General features: G+C 37.5%; 1 long non-coding RNA gene across 1 annotated transcript in view; it reads left to right on the forward strand.

Annotated features, from left to right (window-relative positions):
* Positions 1–20,835, forward strand: part of LOC106782909 (uncharacterized) — a 28,782-nt gene extending 7,947 nt beyond the window's left edge. Inside the window, exon 3 of the long non-coding RNA XR_011434296.1 lies at positions 20,558–20,835. This is a non-coding gene — a long non-coding RNA (uncharacterized lncRNA). The remainder of the gene's footprint in view (positions 1–20,557) is intronic.
* Positions 20,836–21,224: the final 389 nt, after the last annotated feature.

Here is a 21,224-nt window from a genome sequence, read left to right on the forward strand (position 1 = left end):
ACATAGTATATGTAGAGAACTGAGTAGCCTTTAGCCTGTCTAGAGCTGAAAGAATGGTGTTGAGAGGCTGAAGAGATAAAGAGGGGTGAGATCATAAAAGGACTCAAGGGCAGGGACTGTGGTTTATTCACATTTGTTTCTTTCTTCAGTGCCTAGCAAGGTACTTGATGAACAGGTAGCTAGCTAATAAACGTTTGTAGAAGGGAGGAAAGAAGAAAAGAAGGAATGTCCCAGCACTCCAGTGGGTGGTATATAAATGATGCACAATGCAGATCCTGCCTGCTCTCAGGGCTGTTGGGCAGACAAGACATATCTGTCAACACAAGTGAGTCAAAACAGGCCCCATTTGATGAGATACCAAAAGAAAGTGGTGCAGGCAACCACGGTTGGGTCTGGAGAGATTGCTGTGACCGGGAGTTGTCAGGGAAGCCTACATCAAGAAGATGGCACCTGAACTGCGTCTGGAGGATGAGTGCATTTTAACTAGGAAGAAAAGGATATTCTGAGTCTTACCACACAGAGGTGAGGGCATGGAGAGGCGAGGTGAAGGAGGAAGTGAATCCCTTCTAAATTTTTCTTGGTTCCTTCTCTGATCAACTTCTGTTTAACTAAGAGCTGTTTTGAGGACATCAAAGTGTTTCCTGAAAAGCCCCAGAGCAGAGGGCAGGAGACTCTGTCTAGGAAGGTCTGTTCATAGAGCCCTAGAGACTCAGGTTCGTATACTTGACCCAAATTAATATACTTTTCGGTGTGGATGTGCGTTCTGAAAACAAAGATGTGGAGAGATACAAAACGTGCTCAGTGTTAGTTGTTCAGTTAAAATAAATACCACTTTTCAAACAGGATTATTTTTTGCTTTACAAAGGCAACCAACACCCTACAAATTTCAAGCAATATTTAACTGAGAAAATTCTAGAACAACAAAAGTCTATAGGTAGTTCCTTAGAGCCTATGTAATGGAATTTGACTTCTACTGTCCTGGCTAAGTCTTCTGTTAGATGTCCTGGCATTTTGGCCTGTCATCTTGTAAACACATTATCCAGTTGGAACTTGCATATCACAGCAGACTATCTTTGAATTTTTATTTATCCAATTTTAGTGTGTGAAATTATTTTCTCTAAATTTAATGGTTCTTGTTTTATGAAATTAAAACTTATTTCCTCCTCATGGTTCTTTTTCTTTTAAACTTTTAAAAATTTTGGCATTCTTTCTCAGCCTTTGCTATTATGTGCAACACTCTCAAATTTAGAATACACTCTGAATTTCCTTATTGAGCTTTTTTTCCCCCTCTCTCTTAGAAAATCCTTAAGGTTTGACCACCACATTCATGCTGTTTATTTATAGACTTGAAAGTGCCAGGTTCACAGTAGAAGCTCAATATATGCTTGGAGACAAATATCCTGTCCAGATTTATTATTCCCTCTGCACACCCTCCCTTTAAACAGGCGACCATATTGTTATATGTGTTTTATGATAATTTTATTGTTTTTTCGTCCTTCTTTCCCAGTCAATTTGAATTAATGTTGCAAGTAAGATTTTATAAGATATGATCATGAGATAAAATGTTTTCTTCATCATTAGTCAACATTTACTGGCAGTGGTGCCCTGGAGCTGCCTCCTACAGCTTGCCAGGACTAACTAACTATTCAAGAAATTTGTAAGCCAGTTGTTTCGCTTTGGTATCTTGAAATCTGCCACAATGAGAATACTTACACTCTAAAAATCAGCGAACACTACAAATTAGGATTTACCCTTCCTATCCCTCCTCAAACCAGTTGTTAAATATTTACCAGCACACCACTGACTGTGATCAAAGTAATTTAAAAAATAGATTTTTAACTTTTTGTGTTTTCTTAATACAGACCTTTAAAAAAAAGTGTCAAATAGGCTTTCCTAAGCACCTGACATTTATCTTTATATGAAGCTGATCTGGTTCTGCACACTTCTTAATTCTTGGTCCTGTATAAGATGGTGTAGTCCGGCTAGAGCAAGGGCTTGCTCTAAAGTCAGACCGTCTTAAACTTGAGTTCTCATGCTACAATTTTTTAATGGTATAAGCAGCCAAGTTACTCTAATCTTTCTAAACTCAATTTCATCACTTGTAACGTGGGTATATGAACATTACTTAACGTGTGTAAACCATTTGGCACAGATTCTACCTGGCATATACCATATTTCATTGAATCTAAGATGTCATTGCTTAAAAGATTCAGCATTATTATAACCACAAAGAAATGTGAAACGTCAGTTAAACTATAACATAGCATTTCTTTTTGGTAAAATGAATCTCTATTTCAGACATGTTATAATGTGGGAAAATATGTCTTAGAATCAATGATGTATGACAGTTAACTCTCAGGTATTTTCTGCAATTAGAACCCCTGACACAGAAATTTTCTCAATAGGCTCCATCTATTATGGAAATAGTAGTGTGGGGGACTCTGGACTGAACCGATACAAAAAGAGATACTATTGGAATTATTTTGTTACATTCCTATCTAAGTATTGCTGTGATTTTGGGTTGTCTTTGTAAACTTTTAGGACAATGTACACATTTTCTTTTTTTTTTTTAATTTTGTTTTATTTATTTTTTATTTTTTTTATTGATTTAATGATAGGTTACAATCTTGTGAAATTTCAGTTGTACATTAATGTTTGTCAGTCATGTTGTAGGTGCACCACTTCACCCTTTGTGCCCACCCCCCACCCCACCTTTGCCCTGGTATCCACTAAACTGTTCTTAGTCCATAATTTTAAATTCCTCATATGAGTGGAGTCATACACAGATTATCCTTCTCTCGCTGGCTTATTTCACTTAACATAATTCCCTCAAGGTCCATCCATGTTATTGCAAATGGAATGATTTTGTTCTGTTTTACAGATGAGTAGTATTCCATTGTATATATATACCACATCTTCTTTATCCATTCGTCTGTTGCTGGGCACTTAGGTTGCCTCCATGTCTTGGCTATTGTAAATAATGCTGCAATGAACATTGGGGTGCATGGGACTTTTGGGATTGCTGATTTCAAGCTCTTTGGATAAATACCCAGTAGTGGGATGGCTGGATCGTATGGTAGTTCTATTTTTAATTTTTTGAGGAATCTCCATACTGTTTTCCATAGTGGCTGCACCAGTTTGCATTCCCACCAGCAGTGTATGAGAGTTCCTTTTTCTCCGCAACCTCTCCAACATTTGTTACTATTAGTTTTAGATATTTTTGTCATTCTAACGGGTGTAAGGTGATATCTTAGTGTAGTTTTGATTTGCATTTCCCTGATGATCAGCAATGATGAGCATCTTTTCATGTGCCTATTGGCCATCAGTATATCTTCCTTGGAGAAATGTCTGTTCATGTCTTCAGCCCATTTTTTGATTGGGTTGTTTGATGTTTTGTTGTTGAGTTGCGAGAGTTCTTTACATATTATGGATATTAAGCCTTTGTCAGATATATGACTTGCAAATATTTTTTCCCAGTTAGTGGGTTGTTTTCTTGTTTCAATCCTGTTTTCATTTGCCTTGAAGAAGCTCTTTAGTCTGATGAAGTCCCATTTGTTTATTCTTTCTATTGTTTCCCTTCTCTGAGAAGGCATGGTGTCTGAAAAGATCCTTTTAATACTGATGTCAAAGAGTGTACTGCCTACGTTTTCTTCCAGAAGCCTTATGGGTTCAGGTCTCACCTTTAGGTCTTTGATCCATTTTGAGTTTATTTTGGTGAATGGTGAAAAAGAATGGTCAATTTTCATCGTTTTACATGTGGCTTTCCAGTTTTCCCAGCACCATTTGTTGAAAAGACTTTCTTTTCTCCATTGTATGCCCTCAGCTCCTTTGTCAAAGATAAGCTGTCCATAGATGTGTGGTATTATTTCTGGGCTTTCAATTCTGTTCCATTTATCTGTGCACCTGTTTTTGTACCAGTACCATGCTGTTTTGATTATTGTAGCTTTGTAGTAAGTTTTGAAGTCAGGGATTGTGATGCCTCCCGTTTTGTTCTTTTTTTTCAGGATTGCTTTAGAAATTCGGGGTCTTTTGTTGCCCCATATGAATTTTAGGATTCTTTGCTCTAATTCTGTAAAGAATGTCATTGGGATTCTGATTGGGATTGCGTTGAATCTGTAGATTGCTTTAGGTAGAACAGACATTTTAACTATGTTTATTCTTCCAATCCATGTACATGGAATGTCTTTCCATCTCCTTATGTCATCATCCAGTTCTCTCAGAAAGGCCTTGTAATTTTCATTATATAGGTCCTTCACTTCCTTAGTTAAATTTACCCCAAGGTATTTTATTCTTTTTGTAGCGATTGTGAATGGTATTGTGTTCTTGAGTTCTTTTTCTGTTGGTTCATTACTGGAGTATAGAAATGCTACTGATTTATGCAAATTGATTTTATACCCTGCAACTTTGCTATAGTTGTTGATTACTTCTAACAGTTTTCCAATGGATTCTTTGGGGTTTTCTATATATAAGATCATGTCGTCTGCAAACAGCAAGAGTTTCACTTCTTCCCTCCCTATTTGGATTCCTTTTATTCCTTTTTCTTGCCTGATTGCTCTGGCCAGGACCTCCAGAACTATGTTAAATAAGAGTGGTGATAGAGGGCATCCTTGTCTCATTCCTGTTTTCAGGGGGATGGCGTTCAGTTTTTGCCCATTGAGTATGATGTTGGCTATGGGTTTGTCATATATGGCCTTTATATGTTGAGGTAGTTTCCTTCTATGCCCATTTTGTTCAGAGTTTTTATCATAAATGGCTGTTGGATCTTGTCAAATGCCTTCTCTGCATCTATTGAGATGATCATGTGGTTTTTATTCCTCAGTTTGTTGATGTGGTGTATCACGTTGATTGATTTGCGGATGTTGAACCATCCCTGTGTCCCTGGTATGAATCCCACCTGATCATGATGTATGATTCTTTTGATGAATTGCTGAATTCTGGTTGCCAAAATTTTGTTTAGAATTTTTGCATCTATGTTCATCAGTGATATTGACCTGTAGTTCTCTTTTTTCGTGGTGTCCTTGTCAGGCTTTGGTATCAGCGTGATGTTGGCCTCATAGAATGTGTTAGGAAGTGTTCCATCTTCCCTAATTTTTTGGAATAGCCTGAAAAGGATAGGTATTAAATCCTCTCTGAAAGTTTGGTAGAATTCCCCAGGAAACCATCTGGTCCTGGGGTTTTATTCTTTGGGATGTTTTTGATTGCTGTTTCAATCTCTTTCCTTGTGATTGGTCTGTTCACATTGTCTGCCTCTTCTTGAGTGAGCTTTGGGAGATTGTAGGAGTCCAAGAATTTATCCATTTCCTCTAGGTTATCCATTTTGTTGGCATATAGTTTTTCGTAGTATTCTCTTATAATCTGTTGTATTTCTGCAGAGTCTGTTGTTATTTCTCCTCACTCATTTCTGATTTTGTTTATTTGAGCTTTCTCCCTTTTTTTCGTTGTAAGTCTGGCTAGTGGTTTGTCAATTTTATTTATCTTCTCAAAAAACCAGCTCTTTGTTTCATTGATCCTTTCTACTGCCTTTTTCATTTCAATAGTATTTATTTCTGCTCTGATTTTTATTATTTCTCTCCTTGTGCTGACTTTGGGCTTCATTTGTTCTTTTTTCTCTAGTTCAGTTAGGTGTACTTTAAGGTTGCTTATTTGGGATTTTTCTTGTTTGTTAAGATGTGCCTGTATTGCAATGAATTTTCCTCTTAATACAGCTTTTTCTCTATCCCATATGAGTTGGTATGGCATGCTATCATTTTCATTTGTTTCCAGGTATTTTTTTATTTCTTCTTTAATTTCTTCAGTGATCCATTGCTTGTTCAGTAGTGTGTTGTTTAGTCTCCACATCTTTGTGCCTTTCTCAGCTTTTTTCTTGTAATTAATTTCTAGCCTTGCAGCACTATGATCGGAAAAGAGGCTTGTTATTATTTCAATTTTTTTAAATTTGTAGAGGCTTGCCTTGTTTCCCAACATGTGGTCTATCCTTGAGAATGTTCCATGTGCACTTGAGAAGAATGTGTATTCAGCTCCTTCAGGGTGGAGTGATCTATATATGTCTATTAAGTCCAATTGTTTTAGTTTTTCATTGAGCTTCACTATTTCCTTGTTGATTTTCTGTCTGGATGATCTGTCCATTGATGTGAGTGGGGTGTTGAGGTCCCCTACTCTTATTGTGTTGTTTTTAACATCTTCCTTTAGGTCTTTTAATAGTTGCTTTATGAATCTTGGTGCTCCTGTGTTGGGTGCATAGATATTTATAAGTGTTATTTCTTCTTGATGAAGTGTCCCTTTGATCATTATATATCGTCCCTCTGTGTCTCTCTTTACCTGTCTTATTTTGAAATCCACTTGGTCTGATATGAGAATTGCAACACCTGCCTTTTTTTCCTTGCTATTTGCTTGAAGTATTGTCCTCCATCCCTTCACCCTGAGTCTGTGTTTGTCCTTGGGGCTGAGGTGTGTTTCCTGGAGGCAAATTGTTGGATCTTGTTCTTTAATCCATTTTGCCACTCTGTGTCTTTTTATTGGAGAGTTCAATCTGTTTACATTGAGAGTGATTATTGATGCATGTGGACTTAATGCTGTCAATCTGTCGCTCATTATCTTGTTTTCCTGCGTTTCTTTTCCTGTTTGCTTTAGACTACCCATTTAATACTGCAATTTCTTATGCTGGGTTTCTTAGATTTTTCCTTACTTATGATTTGTGACTCTGTTCTGTACTTTATTTTAGTGTCTACCTTGAAGTTTGTATTTAGAATCTCGTGTATAATATAGTCTATTCTCTGGTGGTCTCTTACTTACTTGACCAATACTAATTTAGACCCTTTGCTCTTCCCCTCCTAAATAATTATTTTCATTTTTTATTCCAACTCGTCTTATGAATTTGTAGTTAGAGTGATAAGATCGTCCTTGCTTTGGTAGTTTCCTTACCTTTACCCTAATGCTATAGTTGAATATTTGCTATCCTGTTCTGGTTCTACCCATCGGTCTCCCTAGTCTGTGGATTGTGTCTCCTTTCTCCCTTTTTTCTTTTTTCAGGTATGAGAGCCTTCTTGAGGATTTCTTGTAATGGAGGACTTTTAGTTACAAATTCCCTTAACTTTTGTTTGTCTGGAAAAGATTTAATTTCTCCCTCGTATCTGAAGGATATTCTTGCTGGATAGAGTATTCTTGGCTGAAGATTTTTATCTTTTAAAGCTTTGAATATGTCACTCCATTCTCTCCTAGCTTGTAAGGTTTCTGTAGAGAAATCTGCTGACAGTCTGATAGGGGCTCCTTTATAGGTTATTCTCTTTTTTTTTCTTACTTCCCTGAGTATTCTTTCCTTATCTTTCCTTTTTGCCAACTTTACTACTATGTGCCTTGCAGTAGGTCTTTTTACATTGACAAATTTAGGAGATCTAAAACCCTCCTCTACACACATTTCTCCGTCGATCCCTAGATTTGGGAAGTTCTCTTCAATAATTTCATTAAGCACACTTTCTGCTCCATTTTCCTTTTCCACATTCTTGGGAATTCCTATGATCCTTATGTTCTTACTCCTCATTGAATCCACTATCTCTCAGAGATTTTCCTCATTTTTTTTAATTCTTAGTTCTCTTTCTTCCTCTGTCTGGAGCCATTCAGCCTGTCTATCTTCAATTACGTTAATTTGCTCTTCTATGGTGTCTACACGGGCATTCAGGGAATCCGTATTCTGTTTTATCTGGTCCATTGTGTTTTTCATCTGTAGTAATTCTGTTTGATTCTTCTTTATGATTTCAATCTCTTTTGTGAAGTAACTCTAGAACTCGGCTTGTTTCTCTATCTTTCTCTCTACCTCATTGAGTTTTTTGATTATAGCTGCTCTGAACTCATTATCACTTAGCTTACCTAATTCCAAGTCCTCAGGACTTAATTCTGTGTTTTTATTGTTTTCCTTCTGGTCTGGGGCTTTTATAAGTTGCTGGATGGTAGAGGAGCGGTTTTTTCTCATGGTGGTAGAATTCGGTTGCAGTTACAGCCTGTCGGCACTAGATGGGGGTCGAGAGCTGCATGGTATGAGCTCTCCGCCTTGGGGCAAGATGGCTGCGCCCACTGGCTTCACTGGGGGGGAGGGGCTGTTACTCACACGCTGCGGTCTAGGTTCAGATCAGTTCTGTTCTCTGGTCTCCCGAGGCCCTTGATTTATGGGGTCCCCGCGGACGGAAGCCTTACCCCCCCTCAGCGGGTCTCCACTGAATCAGCGGCAGGAGTCCTGGATGTTCCCCCGGTCGCACGGCCCCTCCCCCGCTCCTTCCCAACCTGCGCAGCAACCATCGCAGACTCTAGGGGAGGGAGCGATGTTCTCTCCTACCATTCCAGCGCCTCCGAGGGTGTAAGCAAGGTTATGATCTCCACCTTCTTGGTATTGTAGGTCTCTGACGTGTTGGCATTATGTTTATTATGTTAAAACTCTGTCACGGTTTTTCCAATCCTTTGTTGTATTTTGGAGGGGAGAGAATCCTGGGTCAGCTCACCCCGCCATTTTGCTCCGCCCATTCCCCCACATTTTCTTTTTCAAAAAATGCAGACAGCATCACACTTTTCTGTGGCATTGTCCAAAGTGTTACAAATGAATTAGTTTGTTGATATCAGCACCTCCATCTATACATTAATCTGACCTGCTAGTGGGTCAATATAAAATCACAGTGGTGTTTATTACTAGTGACTTATTTCTTAATGATCAATGCCCTTCCTCTTCCCCTGAGTCTTTTCTGAGCTTAAATGATTAAAGAAAATAAAAAGGGGTTCAAAAATTTCTGTGAGAGCCATGGTAAATTCTTTGTTGCTAACAGAAAAACAGTAACACAGAACTAAATATTTGATTGTCTTTCTTGCCAATTAGGTAATTTGTATTTTATTGGGAAAATAGCTATTTTAGTGATATATCTACCTGCTATTGAAAGAACAAAATTTAATTATGACACTTAAGAACATCAACAATCAGGGACTGTATAAAATATACATTCACTGAATTCAAAATATAAATAATCTGGGACCAGCCCAGTGGTGTAGTGGTTAAGTTCGTGTGCTCTGCTTCGGCGGCCTGGGGTTCATGGATTCGGATCTTGGGTGCTGACCTACATACTGCTCATCAAGCCATGCTGTGGCGGCGTCCCACATACAAAGTAGAGGAAGATTGTCACAGCTGTTAGCTCAGGGACAATCTTCCTCATCAAAAGCAGAAACAAAAACAAATAGCAGAAAATTTATGGTGGCTTAAGGCCTTAACGATACTAACACAAATTCAAGCCATTGAAGGATAAAGTACATGACAGAAAAGCGAGGAGGCAATCAACACTGCTTTTTAAAAGATAAAAGTCAAAGCAAACTGAAGCATTGAATCCATTTTGAAAGCCATTTATTTTGAATAAATGTTGTGTTTGAAAAGACAAAAGGTTGGATCATCATTTGTAAGCAGGAAAATAAAACATCCTTTGTTGCTGCAGAATTTGAGAAGCCAATGCTATGACTTTTAGGCTGTGCAGTAATTTCCATTGCAACTAGTAATTTTTAAAATGTAGCTATCAGACAGTTTTGCTGTTATCTCCAAATGCTTAATGAGTAATGATTTATATAGAAAAAGAATAAAAACAAGAAGTGTTTATGTTACTGCACAAAAATGGGGTTCTCCTACCCAATGGACATAAAAATAGCCAATTATTACGGCATCAGCTTTAGGGAAAAGAAAACAGTGTTATTGCTAGATCAGTCTGCAAGGAGACAGGAGGCATATGCTCTCAGATCTGTCTCCCTGATCTGGGGCTTGGGGCAAAATTTATGGAATGAAGGGCAGAGTTGTGTCAAGTGTGGAGATAGATGATTGGAAGTCAGGAGAAATGAAGTACTTGATGACCTGCCCAAGTGTAGTCAAGCTTCCTCGCTCCTCATAGGATGCATGTTCACGAAATGGTGGTGTTAGCATGATCTGAGGGTGGAGTTTTCAGCCTGTTCATATCAAAAGGGCCACTTACTGAGCATTCACGCAGGCTCAGTTGATGGGTTGGTGGTCTCAACTGGCCTGAATTGGACAACAGGTCTCAGTTCCTGAAAAAAGCTCTTAATTACTCTGTGGATAAGATGGGGTCAGTTTGGACTGGTCCTAGAGGGCCCGTGGTTACATTTATTATTTAGTTTCTGCTTTATGTAACTTTAGCAGTCTCACACACCGAAAATCCCTTAGCCTTTGAGATAGGGAGATGACTTGCCAGCCTTCATTTAATCAGAAAATAGATTCTGACTGTGTGGTATGTATAAAAACTGTCAATTTTTAAAATTATTGTCATGAGTGATGATATGAAATCAATAAAGATTTTATGTATGGAAATGAGCCATTCACATTTTATTTTTTTTAAATATATAGTCTCATCTTAATTTTATTACCTAATTTAGCCACATCCTATTAATCCTTTTGGCATGTATTCGCCTTCTACTTTCATTTATCTCTTCTGTTCCTCCTCCCCCTTACTCCGTCATCACTTCATCTTTGCACACTAATTGCATACTCTCTGTGTGCATTGACACTATCCTATATGTGGGCTTGGTAAAGCTCAGCCATTCTAACTAAATCATGTTCCCTAAAAAAACCTACCTTTTGGAGCACGTTTTTTGTAAGGTATGACATTAAGCTCTGTAAACCTGGCGAAATCCATTTTTTTTCCTAAAATAAATTAAATTTCAAAAGTGCTGAGATGTTAAGCTATGAATAAAACAAGGGAACAAATAATTCAATAATGTATTAATAAATATTTCAGTGCTGAATGGAGCCCTGGTTAATGCCCGTTAATATCTTAGTAAGCGAAGTTCTTTGAATGTTTTATATGTTACAGCTTAAACTATTTAGTATTATTGACCATGGATCTATAGATAAAATATTTAACAAGAGTCAGTAACAAATATGAAAAGAACACTTTGAGGATGTTTTAATAAATGAGCTATTTAATACTGCAAGACGTTCAAAGGCAAAGATATGAATTTATCACCCCCTGAATCTGATTTCATTGTACTTATTAGAACTCTTCTCACTTAAAATAGATTGTCAAGATGAATTCTGAACACAAACATTGAGAGAATCATCGCCATTTCATTAAACTTATTGCTGTTTTTTGTGTTGCACATATGTCCCTGAAATATTGTCTTCAGATGGACTTTTTTTAGCTCAAATTTTATTTTTATTATTTCAACCTTTTGCAGTCCATTTTTAAAAGTTTGACATTATCACGTAGGATGAACAATTTATTAGCACTGTCAATTGTGAAACTGTCCCTTTGGTTACTGCACCTTAGTGATATTGTGTAGGTGTTCACATTTGACGAGTAAATTAATAATCTCACTAACCTTTACGTGCACGGCAGAATATTTCAGAAAATGTTTTCCTGCAGGGCGCTTTTGACATTTTGGGCTCAATAATTTTTTGTTGTGGGGGCTGTCCTATCCTGTGCATTGTCGGTTGTGTAGCTGTGTCCTGTGTCCTGGCCTCTACACACTAGAGGCCAATAATGGCCACTGTGCCCCAGTTGTGATGACCGAAAAAAAATCTCCAAACATTGCCAAATGTCCCCTGGGCGACAAACTCACCCTCTGCCGAGAACCACTGGCTTTACAGTAACATGTTTTCTAGAAGGAACTTATTTATACTTAGGAGTCATAACATAGGAAAGTGTCAAAAATTCTTTATCTTAAACAATAGAAAGTGTTTGGCAGTCTATGACGATAACTCATAAAACCAACTTTATTGAAATGTAACATGTACATTAAATTGCATAGATTTTAAGTGTACAGTTTGATGAGTTTTAAAAAATGTATATGCCCATGTAGCCTTGACCCCCGTCAGGATATAGAACATTTCCATCGCCGGAGAAAGCTCCTTCCCGCTGCTTCGTTGTCAGTCCCTGACCTGCAGTCACCCAGCTTTCGCCCCCGAAAAGCACTGACTTCTATCATCACTGAGTAGTTTTCGCTGTTCTAGAACTTCATATAAATGGAATAAGAAAGTATGTCCCCTTTTGTGTCTTACTTCTTTCACTCAAATTAATCTTTATAAGATTTATCCATATTGTTGTATAATCAGAAATTTGTTTATTTTTATCAGTAGTATCCATTGGTTTGATTATACCACAGTTTGTTTATTCATATCCCTATTGATGGACGTTGGGTTGTTTCCAGTTTGGGGCTGTTACAAACAGAACTCTTTTGAAATTTCATGCACAAGCCTTTTTACAGACATGAATCTTTCTATCTGTTGGGTAAATACCTGGATCTGGAATTGCTATATCAGAAGACAGTTGTTTTATTACCTTTAGAGATAAGTGGTTGTACCATTTTACACTCTTACCAACAATGCATGAGTTCTAGTTGTTCCACTTTCTCACCATCACTGGGTACTGTCAATCATTTTAATTTTAGCTATTTTCATGGTTCTCTAGTGGTTTCTCATTGTAATGTTAATTTGCCTTTTCCTGATAACTAATGATGTTGAGCATATTTTCATGTGCTAATTGGCCATTCATGTTTCTTCTTTTGTGAAGTGTCTGCTTAAGGCTTTTTGCCCATTCTCTAATTGGGTTATTTTCTTATTGATTTGTAAGAGTTCTTTGTATATTCTAGATACAAGTCCCTTGTCATATGTGTTAGTATGTGTATATATGTGTGTGTACACATACACACAAACATATATATATAGTGAATATTTCATGTTGGTCTTATAGATAGATTTATTCTGACAGAACTACTATGAAGAATGTATTTAGAGGACGTTACTATTTGAAGTAAATCTTTCGGGGATTATTTTTATAAAGCAACCACCTAACCACAAGTTTATTCTGTTTTCATATAATTGGTTTGCCTCTAGGAATGTTGTGTAATTCTAAATTATAGTAGTTATACATAAAACCACTCATTCCCCAGCACAACTGCCAACAACTCTGTAATTGTAAATAATCAAAAATTTTAAAATCAGCATTTACTTTATCAAATGTTCTGAAGCTTTTCTCCTGAAAAAGTGTGTATGTGTATGGCTCAATGTAAAGTAACTCACAAACTGATATTAGGGCAGTGCAGAAGACTGATGTTGGTAAATGCAGTGTAATACTTTGTAACATTTTTCACGCAACATATACAATTTGAATATGTACAATTCCTTTGGCTAGAGGAAGCACTCTTAACAAAAGGTAATTAAGTAATTATGTACTGCATTAGAATTGTAAAAATTTAGAAATTTAGAGCTGGAAAGAAATCTAGAGACTATTTAGTCCAATATTCTCCTTTGACAGTTGAATAAATAAAGACAGAATGGGACTATTTTAGGACGACAACTACATGGAGGGATTGTTACACAAAGCGTGCTGGGTTAATATATAACATATATACACTATATATATAGATTATACTAATCTATACTATATATAATATGTACTACATATGTTATATATTACATTTAATATACTATAGTATACAGTATATAATATATTGTATAGATAATACACTAAACTATATGCTATATATTACATATAATATAATTATACTATATATTATATATAACATATATAACTATATATAATATAGTGATGATATGATGATGATGATGAACATTCTTCCTATTTTTTTAGTATCTCCTACCCCAGAGAATCCTGTATTTTAAGATACCATACCCTTTGTTAAAGGAGGTACTATAGTGTATAAATGATAGGGTTATCTGGATTGGGTTCCAGATTAGACCACCTGCAAATGAAGTATTTTCTAATTAGTCTAAAATTTTCAGAAACTTGTACTGCACTTATCCAAAGAAACAAGAGAGTAAATGGTAGCTAGCTTTCTTGGAGGGCCCTCAAAAAATGTGAAGTTTAGGGTTAATATAGACAGTCCTCAGCTTTGCATGATTCTACCCCCCGCCACCTCGCCGCCCCTGCCCCTCCCCCCTGTTTCACATTTCTGGCATTCAGTCAGTTTCCCACATATCACCACTTTGTGTGTTGAAAGGAAGCCTGAAGATAGAAATGGATTTATGTCATTCTTCCTTCCTCATTTAATTATGTCATTGCCTTGTTTCTCAGTACTCATTGGATTGGGACCCTCAGTACCCGTTGAGTGAAGTTCAAACTCCTTAAATGAAAGAATGTATGAAAAGCTCTTAGCAGTGTGCCTGGCACACAGTAGGACACAATAAATATTAGTTCCCAACCCTCACATGGCATAAAGGGTCCTTCCAAGTTGAGTTCTTCTTTACAGGACTCTCTCATCCTCCCTTCTCTTTCCCCACTTCTCAATGCCTTCTCCAAAATGTGTATGTTCTATAACACCAGGGTCGTCTCTGTTATGTGTACTATCAGACTGCTCTATCTTTGTCCATGTTGTTACCTCGGTCTGGAATTCACAGCCACACCCTCCTGTCAGCTTGCTAAATTCCCACTGCTCCTTTAGAGCCCAAATCAGTGTTAACTCTGAAGCCTCTTCTTATTCTGCCTTTCCCCCTACCTCTGCTCTCAGACAGAATGAATTGTGACCTAACGTTGCTTTGGACATAGTTCTGTCATGGTACTGACCACATTAGGGCAGTAATTTGTTTATGTATTTGCTTCTACTGATAAATGATGAACTCTTGAAAACAGAGACTGTGTCTTTTATATCCAACTTGTAGTTCAGAGTCTAAAACGTGATGAGAGTTTGGTAAATGTTTGCTAGTTTGAACCAAATTGAGTTGATTATGTGGGCCACATTTATTTAGGACCACAGCCCCGGAATCATTGGTCAGTTGTCCCAAGTAAGATAGCAAGGAGAGATGGTGTGAAGTGATACTGAGAAAAGCGGGGAGCGGGTGGGAGTAGACAAAAGTAAAAAAAAAAAAAGGTGTCAGACTCAGAGATCATTTTCCTCTAGATGGTTAATTTCTTTGAAGGACATTTAAAAAGGGGAACTGTACAAACATATGGAGCAACCCCACCACCTTTGGGGGGAAAATGCATTGCCCCCAAAGGCTCTGTTCTGAAGATAATGCTTGTGTTTGTATGAAAGTTATTTTATTTTTCAGAAAATTATTATTTCACAGTCTTATCCTGTTAAAATATTTTGCCATCCTTAAAACTGGCTGACAGAAAGAACACCCACAATTCTGGTGATGGCTATAATTCACTATAAAAAGCAAAATATGGGACTTGTGACTGAGATGGAAAGATCTGTGATTTTGTGAATTTAGGATCTAATCATTATTTTAACAACTAAAAAACTATTTAACATATCAAACTTACAGAACATATAGAAACTAATATAACAGAAACCATTGTTTCATGCATCTTTCTTCTTCCATTTGAGTTAAATTTTCTGATAGTATTTTTCATCATGGATGCATAAATTGTAACTCTCTCAGTGTGTGTTTGTCAGTGTCTTAATTTCATTCTCTTCTTGAACGATATTTTAAATTTTTTAATCTTTTAGCTTCAGAGTTATTTTACCTTATTCCTTAAAAGCTATCATTGTCTTTAGGCTCCTATGATTGCTGTTGAGTAGTTTCTTGTCAACAATTTTTCTTCTTTTGAAGGGATTTTTATCATTTCTGTGTGGTTGCTTTAAGATTTCCCTTTGGGTTTTGGTGTTCTAAAAATATTTTTGTGATGTTTTTATGTGTAGATTCATTTACATTATATAGTTCAATATTAACTGGACTTCTCGAATCTAGGGATTCATGTCTTTTTATCAACTTCAGAAAATAAGTAGCCATTAATTCCTTGACTCTTGCTTTTCCAAATCACCTCTATTTCCTTTTGGAACTTCTATTTAACATATGTTGGGTTTTCACATTCCATTCTCCTGTCTTTTTGTTTTTTTCCTCTTCTTTTAGCTTGAGCTGCATTTTGGGCAATTTCCTAAGATTAATTTTTCAGTTCACTAATGCTCTCTTTAGCTATCTAACCTACTATTTAATCTATTTATTGTAATTTTGCATTTTGATTACTGTGGGTGTTTTTAATGCTTTTTTTTTTTTGAGGAAGATTAACTCTGAGCTAACATCTGCCACCAATCTTCCTCCTTTTTGCTGAGGAAGACTGGCTCTGAGCTAACATCCGTGCCCACCTTCCTCTACTTTATATGTGGGACGCCTGCTGCAGCATGGCTTGATAAGCAGTGTATAGGTCCTTACCCGGGATCTGAACTGGCGAACCCTGGGCTGCTGAAGTGGAACATGCGAACTTAACTCTGCACCAGTGGGCCAGCCCCTGATTACTGTGTTTTTCAGTTCTAGAAATTCATTTTAGTTCTTTAAAAAAACTTCCTTTTTTTCAATGTCTAATTGTATTTTATTATGTTTTAATTTCTTATTTTATATCTTTAATAAATGGAAACATAGTTATTTTTTGGTTTCTATTAGATTATCCTAACATCAAATGTCTGGGGGGTCTAATTCTGACTCTCATTCAAGTGGATTGTCTCCTCATTTGCTCTGTAATTTTGGACTGTTATCTCATCTTTAACAGAACCTTATGTGTGGGAATCCTGTGCAGCCTGCGTTGAAGGCATGCTCCTCTGGAGTAGGTTTTGGTTTGCTCTGGTCCGATGTCATAGGGGTATTAGTTACTTGGAGCCATTTATTGTGTTAACTCTTTGGCTTGGGGATGGTGTTAAATTGTCAGGGAGGATTTTTCCCATGTAGAGCCAGGAACACTCAGACAAGCTCCCTTGCTAACCCCCTATGCTAGAAGGTGGACTGTTCTGTAAGCTACTCCTTCACTAGGGAGAAGCCCTTTTAGAATCCTTTTAGAATCCTAGTTTTATGAGGGACATTCTCAGCAACAAACCCTGTTTTGAACAAGCCCAGGCATAATCGTCATTTCCCAGATGGGCACTAAAGCTTCTCTGGTGACCGAGCCTACTCCAGCATCACCTGTGTGTTAGCTTGCAAGCTTACTTGTCTGTATTTTAGTTTTTCTTTAATTTCTAGCACCTGAAATTTTCCTTTTGTTTTTATGCCCTCAGCTATGATTTAAATGAGTATTTATTATATTTTACCCAGCAATTTGAGGTGCTTATAGCTGAAAGAGTGTCAGATATTTTTAGTCCTCCTTATAGCTAGAATCAGAACTCTCTCAAATTTGTTCTTTTGAAGACCTTTAAATTTGGTTTTTAGTCAGAACAAAGCTTTGAGGCATTTTTTTCCATTGTGAAGGAAAAATATAATGAAGGAGCAAAGTATGAAAACCTGAATGAAAATGAAATCAATACATGTATTTAAAAGGCGTAGAATCCTTGGCCTTCTTTTTATGTTAACCAATTTGCCGTTCTAAGTGCTAAGGGAGGTATCGTAACGCAGTTGAAGAAAATGGATTTTTGCCTTCTGGGTTTGAGTCTTTGCCCTTCCTCTTGTTCTCTGTTTAACCCTGGATATATAATTTATCCTGTGAGAGCCTTAGTTTTCACCTTTAAAATAGGAATAATGATACTTGTTTAATTCCCTGTAGGGTTATTATGAGGTTCAAATGAAATAATGCACAGTAGGTGACAGCTTTCTGCAGACTGTAGATCATGATGCAAATTATAGTTACTACTATGTGCTTTCTGGTAGTAATAGGACCAGTGAATTGCACTTGCTTCTTATTCCCTGTATTGAACATTCTGAGAATTGAGGGGCTGGCCCACTCACTTGCTTGTATTTTAATGCCAGAACATTTTTTTTTTTTTCACTGAAAGAGAAAGGCTGGATTTAACCCTTCATGGAATACTAACTATAGTTAATTATGTTGAAAGTCTTACTCCCTATAGATATCTATCTTATTCCCTAATATATTCCCTAATAGATATAGATATCTATTAATGAATAAGATAGAATGGATATAGATATAGATATCTACAGGGAATAAGATAGAATTCCTAAAGTTATAGGAAATAGGAATAGATATATGTAGGAATAGATAAATTTCTAAACTTAAAGGGAATAAAGTTCCTTCCTTTTGCCATCCAAGAGCAAGGGCTTCTATAATTTGGGTTGTATGTCACAGTTTTTATGATTTGTCTCTTCTTACTAACTGTTCTTACATTGTGGGCGAGATACATGCCCAGGTAGTTGAGAATCTTGGCCACTGCTGCATACATAAGGAAAAGAGTAGTAAAAAAAAGCTTTTTAATTGTGGTAAAATAGACATACATAAAATATACCACCTTAACCATTTTTAAATGTAGTGTACGGTAGTGTTAGTACATTCATATTGTTGTGTAAACAATCTCCAGAACACTTCATCTTGCAAAGCTGAAATTCTGTACCCATTAAACAACTCCCCATTTCCCCTCTCCTCAGCCCCTGGCAATCACCATTCTACTTTTTGTCTCTATGAAATTGTCTACTTGTTACCTCATATTAGTGGAATTAAACAGTGTTTGTCTTTTTGTGACTGGCTTATTTCACTTAGCATAATGTCCTCAAGGTTCATCCATGTTGTAGCATGTGTCAGGATTTCCTTCCTTTTTACAGCTGAATAATATTTAATTGTGTATATACCCCATTGTCTTTATCCGTTCATCTGTCAGTGGACGGTCGGATTGTTTCCACGTTTTGGCTATTGTGAATAGTGTTATGAACATGGTTGTACAAATATCTCTTGAAGGTCTTGCTTTCATTTCTTTTGGCTATATACCCAGAAGTGGAATTGCTAGATCATCTGCTAATTCTGTTTTTAATTTTTTGAGGGAACTCAGTACTGCTTCTCTTAGCAGTTGCACCATTTTACTTTCCCACCAACGGTATACAGGGTTCCAATTTCTCCACATCCTCACCAACATTTATTATTTTCTGTTTTTTTGATAGTAGCCATCCTAATGGTGTGAGTTTTGGTTTGCATTTCCCTAATAATTAATGATGTTGAGTATCTTTTTCATGTGCTCGTCAGACATTTGTATATCTTTGGCAAACTGTTTTTTCAAATCCTTTGCCAATTTTTAAATTGGGTTGTCTTTTGTTGTTGAGTTACAATAGTTCTTTATATATTCTGGATATTATCCCCTTGTCAGATATGTGATTTGCAAATATTTTCTCCCATTCTGTCGGTTACCTCTTTACTCTGTTGACTGTATCATCTGATGCACAGAAAGTTTTAATTTTGATGTAGTTCAGTTTATCAACTTTTTCCTGCTGTTGCCTGTGCTTTTGATGTCACATCCCAGAAGTCATTGCCAAAAGCAGCAGTATTTTTGTGTAGCTTCTCAGCGAAATCTTGGATGAGAAAGAGCAAAATGAGTACTGTCTAGAATTATAATTGTTTAAGGACATATCCAGGATTCAAATCAGCTTGGTAGTAAAAAGGAAGAGGAGTTGATCGTTCTTTTAGCCCATTTGGCACCGCCACGTTCCTATGTTTGGGCATTTTCACACTTTATGAATATTGTGGAATGTGGAGCCTGTTTCCCACTCTGGGTTCTGATTAGGTTGGACACTCAATTTCCCTGGCTGCTTCTCACTGTGAGTTGTGGGCACGTGACCTTGGTCCTACCAATCAGACACACGTGTTCCAGAGTTCCTTGCAGCATCAATGGTTGCAGAAAACCTGAGTTCCTGGGGGTTAGCAAGGACAGCAGAGGATGTGGTAGCGTTTCATGTTTAGTGCCTGCTATATGTGGCAGGGGCTGCTGGTTGTCTGTTATTCCTTTTATCCATAGTAACAAAACCTCTTTTTTTTTTAACTGGGCACATACCACTCAGAATAAAGACTATATTACCCAATCTCCCTTGAGGCTAGGTTTGGCTAGTTCTGGCCGGTGAGCTGTCAGGGGAAGTGTTCCCTGGCCTCTTCTAGGATCCCTTCTTAAAGGACAGATGGGGCTTCATCCCTTCCTCCTTCCTGTTGGCTGGAATGGGGATGAGGATAGCTGAAACTGGAGCAGCTACCACAAATGCTGAGTAACCATGGTAATGGAGGCCCTGCATGGGGGAGCAACAAAAGAGATGGGGCCTGCATCTCTATGGGCTCCAAGGAACAGAGTTTACCTATCAGCCCTGGGCCTGCAGACTGTCAATGAGAAAGAGAGGTACCCGTCTGTCTTATTTAAGATCCTGTAATTTTGGGTCTCTGTTGTTCTGCTGAAGTCAATCTTAACCAATGCGCTCTGGCAGTGTTCAGGCTGCAACGTGGAGGGCTGCAGGCTGCAGGGACCAGTTCTAAGGCATGATTTCAGACTTCCTTCTGATTCATTACCTTGAACTGGTTCTTCAACCCTACTTGGGATTCTTGACATATCATTTTAATGAATTCCCGTTTTCCTTAAAGCAGTTGGATTGTTTACAACAAATAAACCTTATTGATATAAGATGATGATTTCTTAAAAAAAATTGTTTTTTTTTTCAGAAACTGAAGGGTTTTTTTCCAACACAAATTTCAGCCTAAAAGGTCAAGGTCAACCACATTTTAAGAAAACCCAATGTGAAAGTCCACACACAGAAACAGAAAACCTTAATTTGTGTGTGTGAGGAAGATCAGCCTGAGCTACCATCTGCCGCCAATCCTCCCCTTTTTACTGAGGAAGACTGGCCTTGAGCTAACATCCATGCCCATCTTCCTCCGTTTTATAGGTGGGACGCCTGCCATAGCATGGCTTGATAAGCAGTCTATAGGTCCACACCCGGGATCCGAACTGGTGAACCCTGGGCCGAAGAGGAACACAGGAACTTAACCACTATGCTACCAGGCCGGCCCCAGAAAACCTTAATTTTGAAAGAGGAGTCATCACCAGCCTTCCTTTCAATGATGTGACCTCTAGTGTATTTAAAATGATTTAATTTCAAACATATTCTCTGAGTCTTTGATAAATGTTCTGACTCTATGAAATAAAGTCTAAATGTGAAGAAAAGAGTGATTTTAATGCCTGTTGTATCTCGGCACCTTGCTAAGTGGTCCTCAGACCAGCTAACCCTTGGCTGGGGCTGGATTTCTCCATCTTTAGAATAATGGAAGAAGATACTTATCATAGAGTCTTAGCTACTGGTCACAGATAGGAAGCCTGGGGTGTTGAGGAGTGCGGATGGCCAACAAAACAAGTGGAGGTGATCGTGCCTCAAATTAAAGATCTAAGTCTTAAAATACAGTTAGCATCTCAGTTCAGGCCTTCATGAATATGATGCCCTTCTCATCACCTACTTACTGAACACACCAGCAGACTGAGCTGTTTGTTCACGTGTTCATTCAACCATGCCTTCCTTAAACGCTGATTAAGAGCCTACTCTGTGCTAGGCACTGACT

The sequence above is a fragment of the Equus caballus genome, chromosome 30 (assembly GCF_041296265.1).
Source record: "Equus caballus isolate H_3958 breed thoroughbred chromosome 30, TB-T2T, whole genome shotgun sequence".
Taxonomy (NCBI): domain Eukaryota; kingdom Metazoa; phylum Chordata; class Mammalia; order Perissodactyla; family Equidae; genus Equus; species Equus caballus.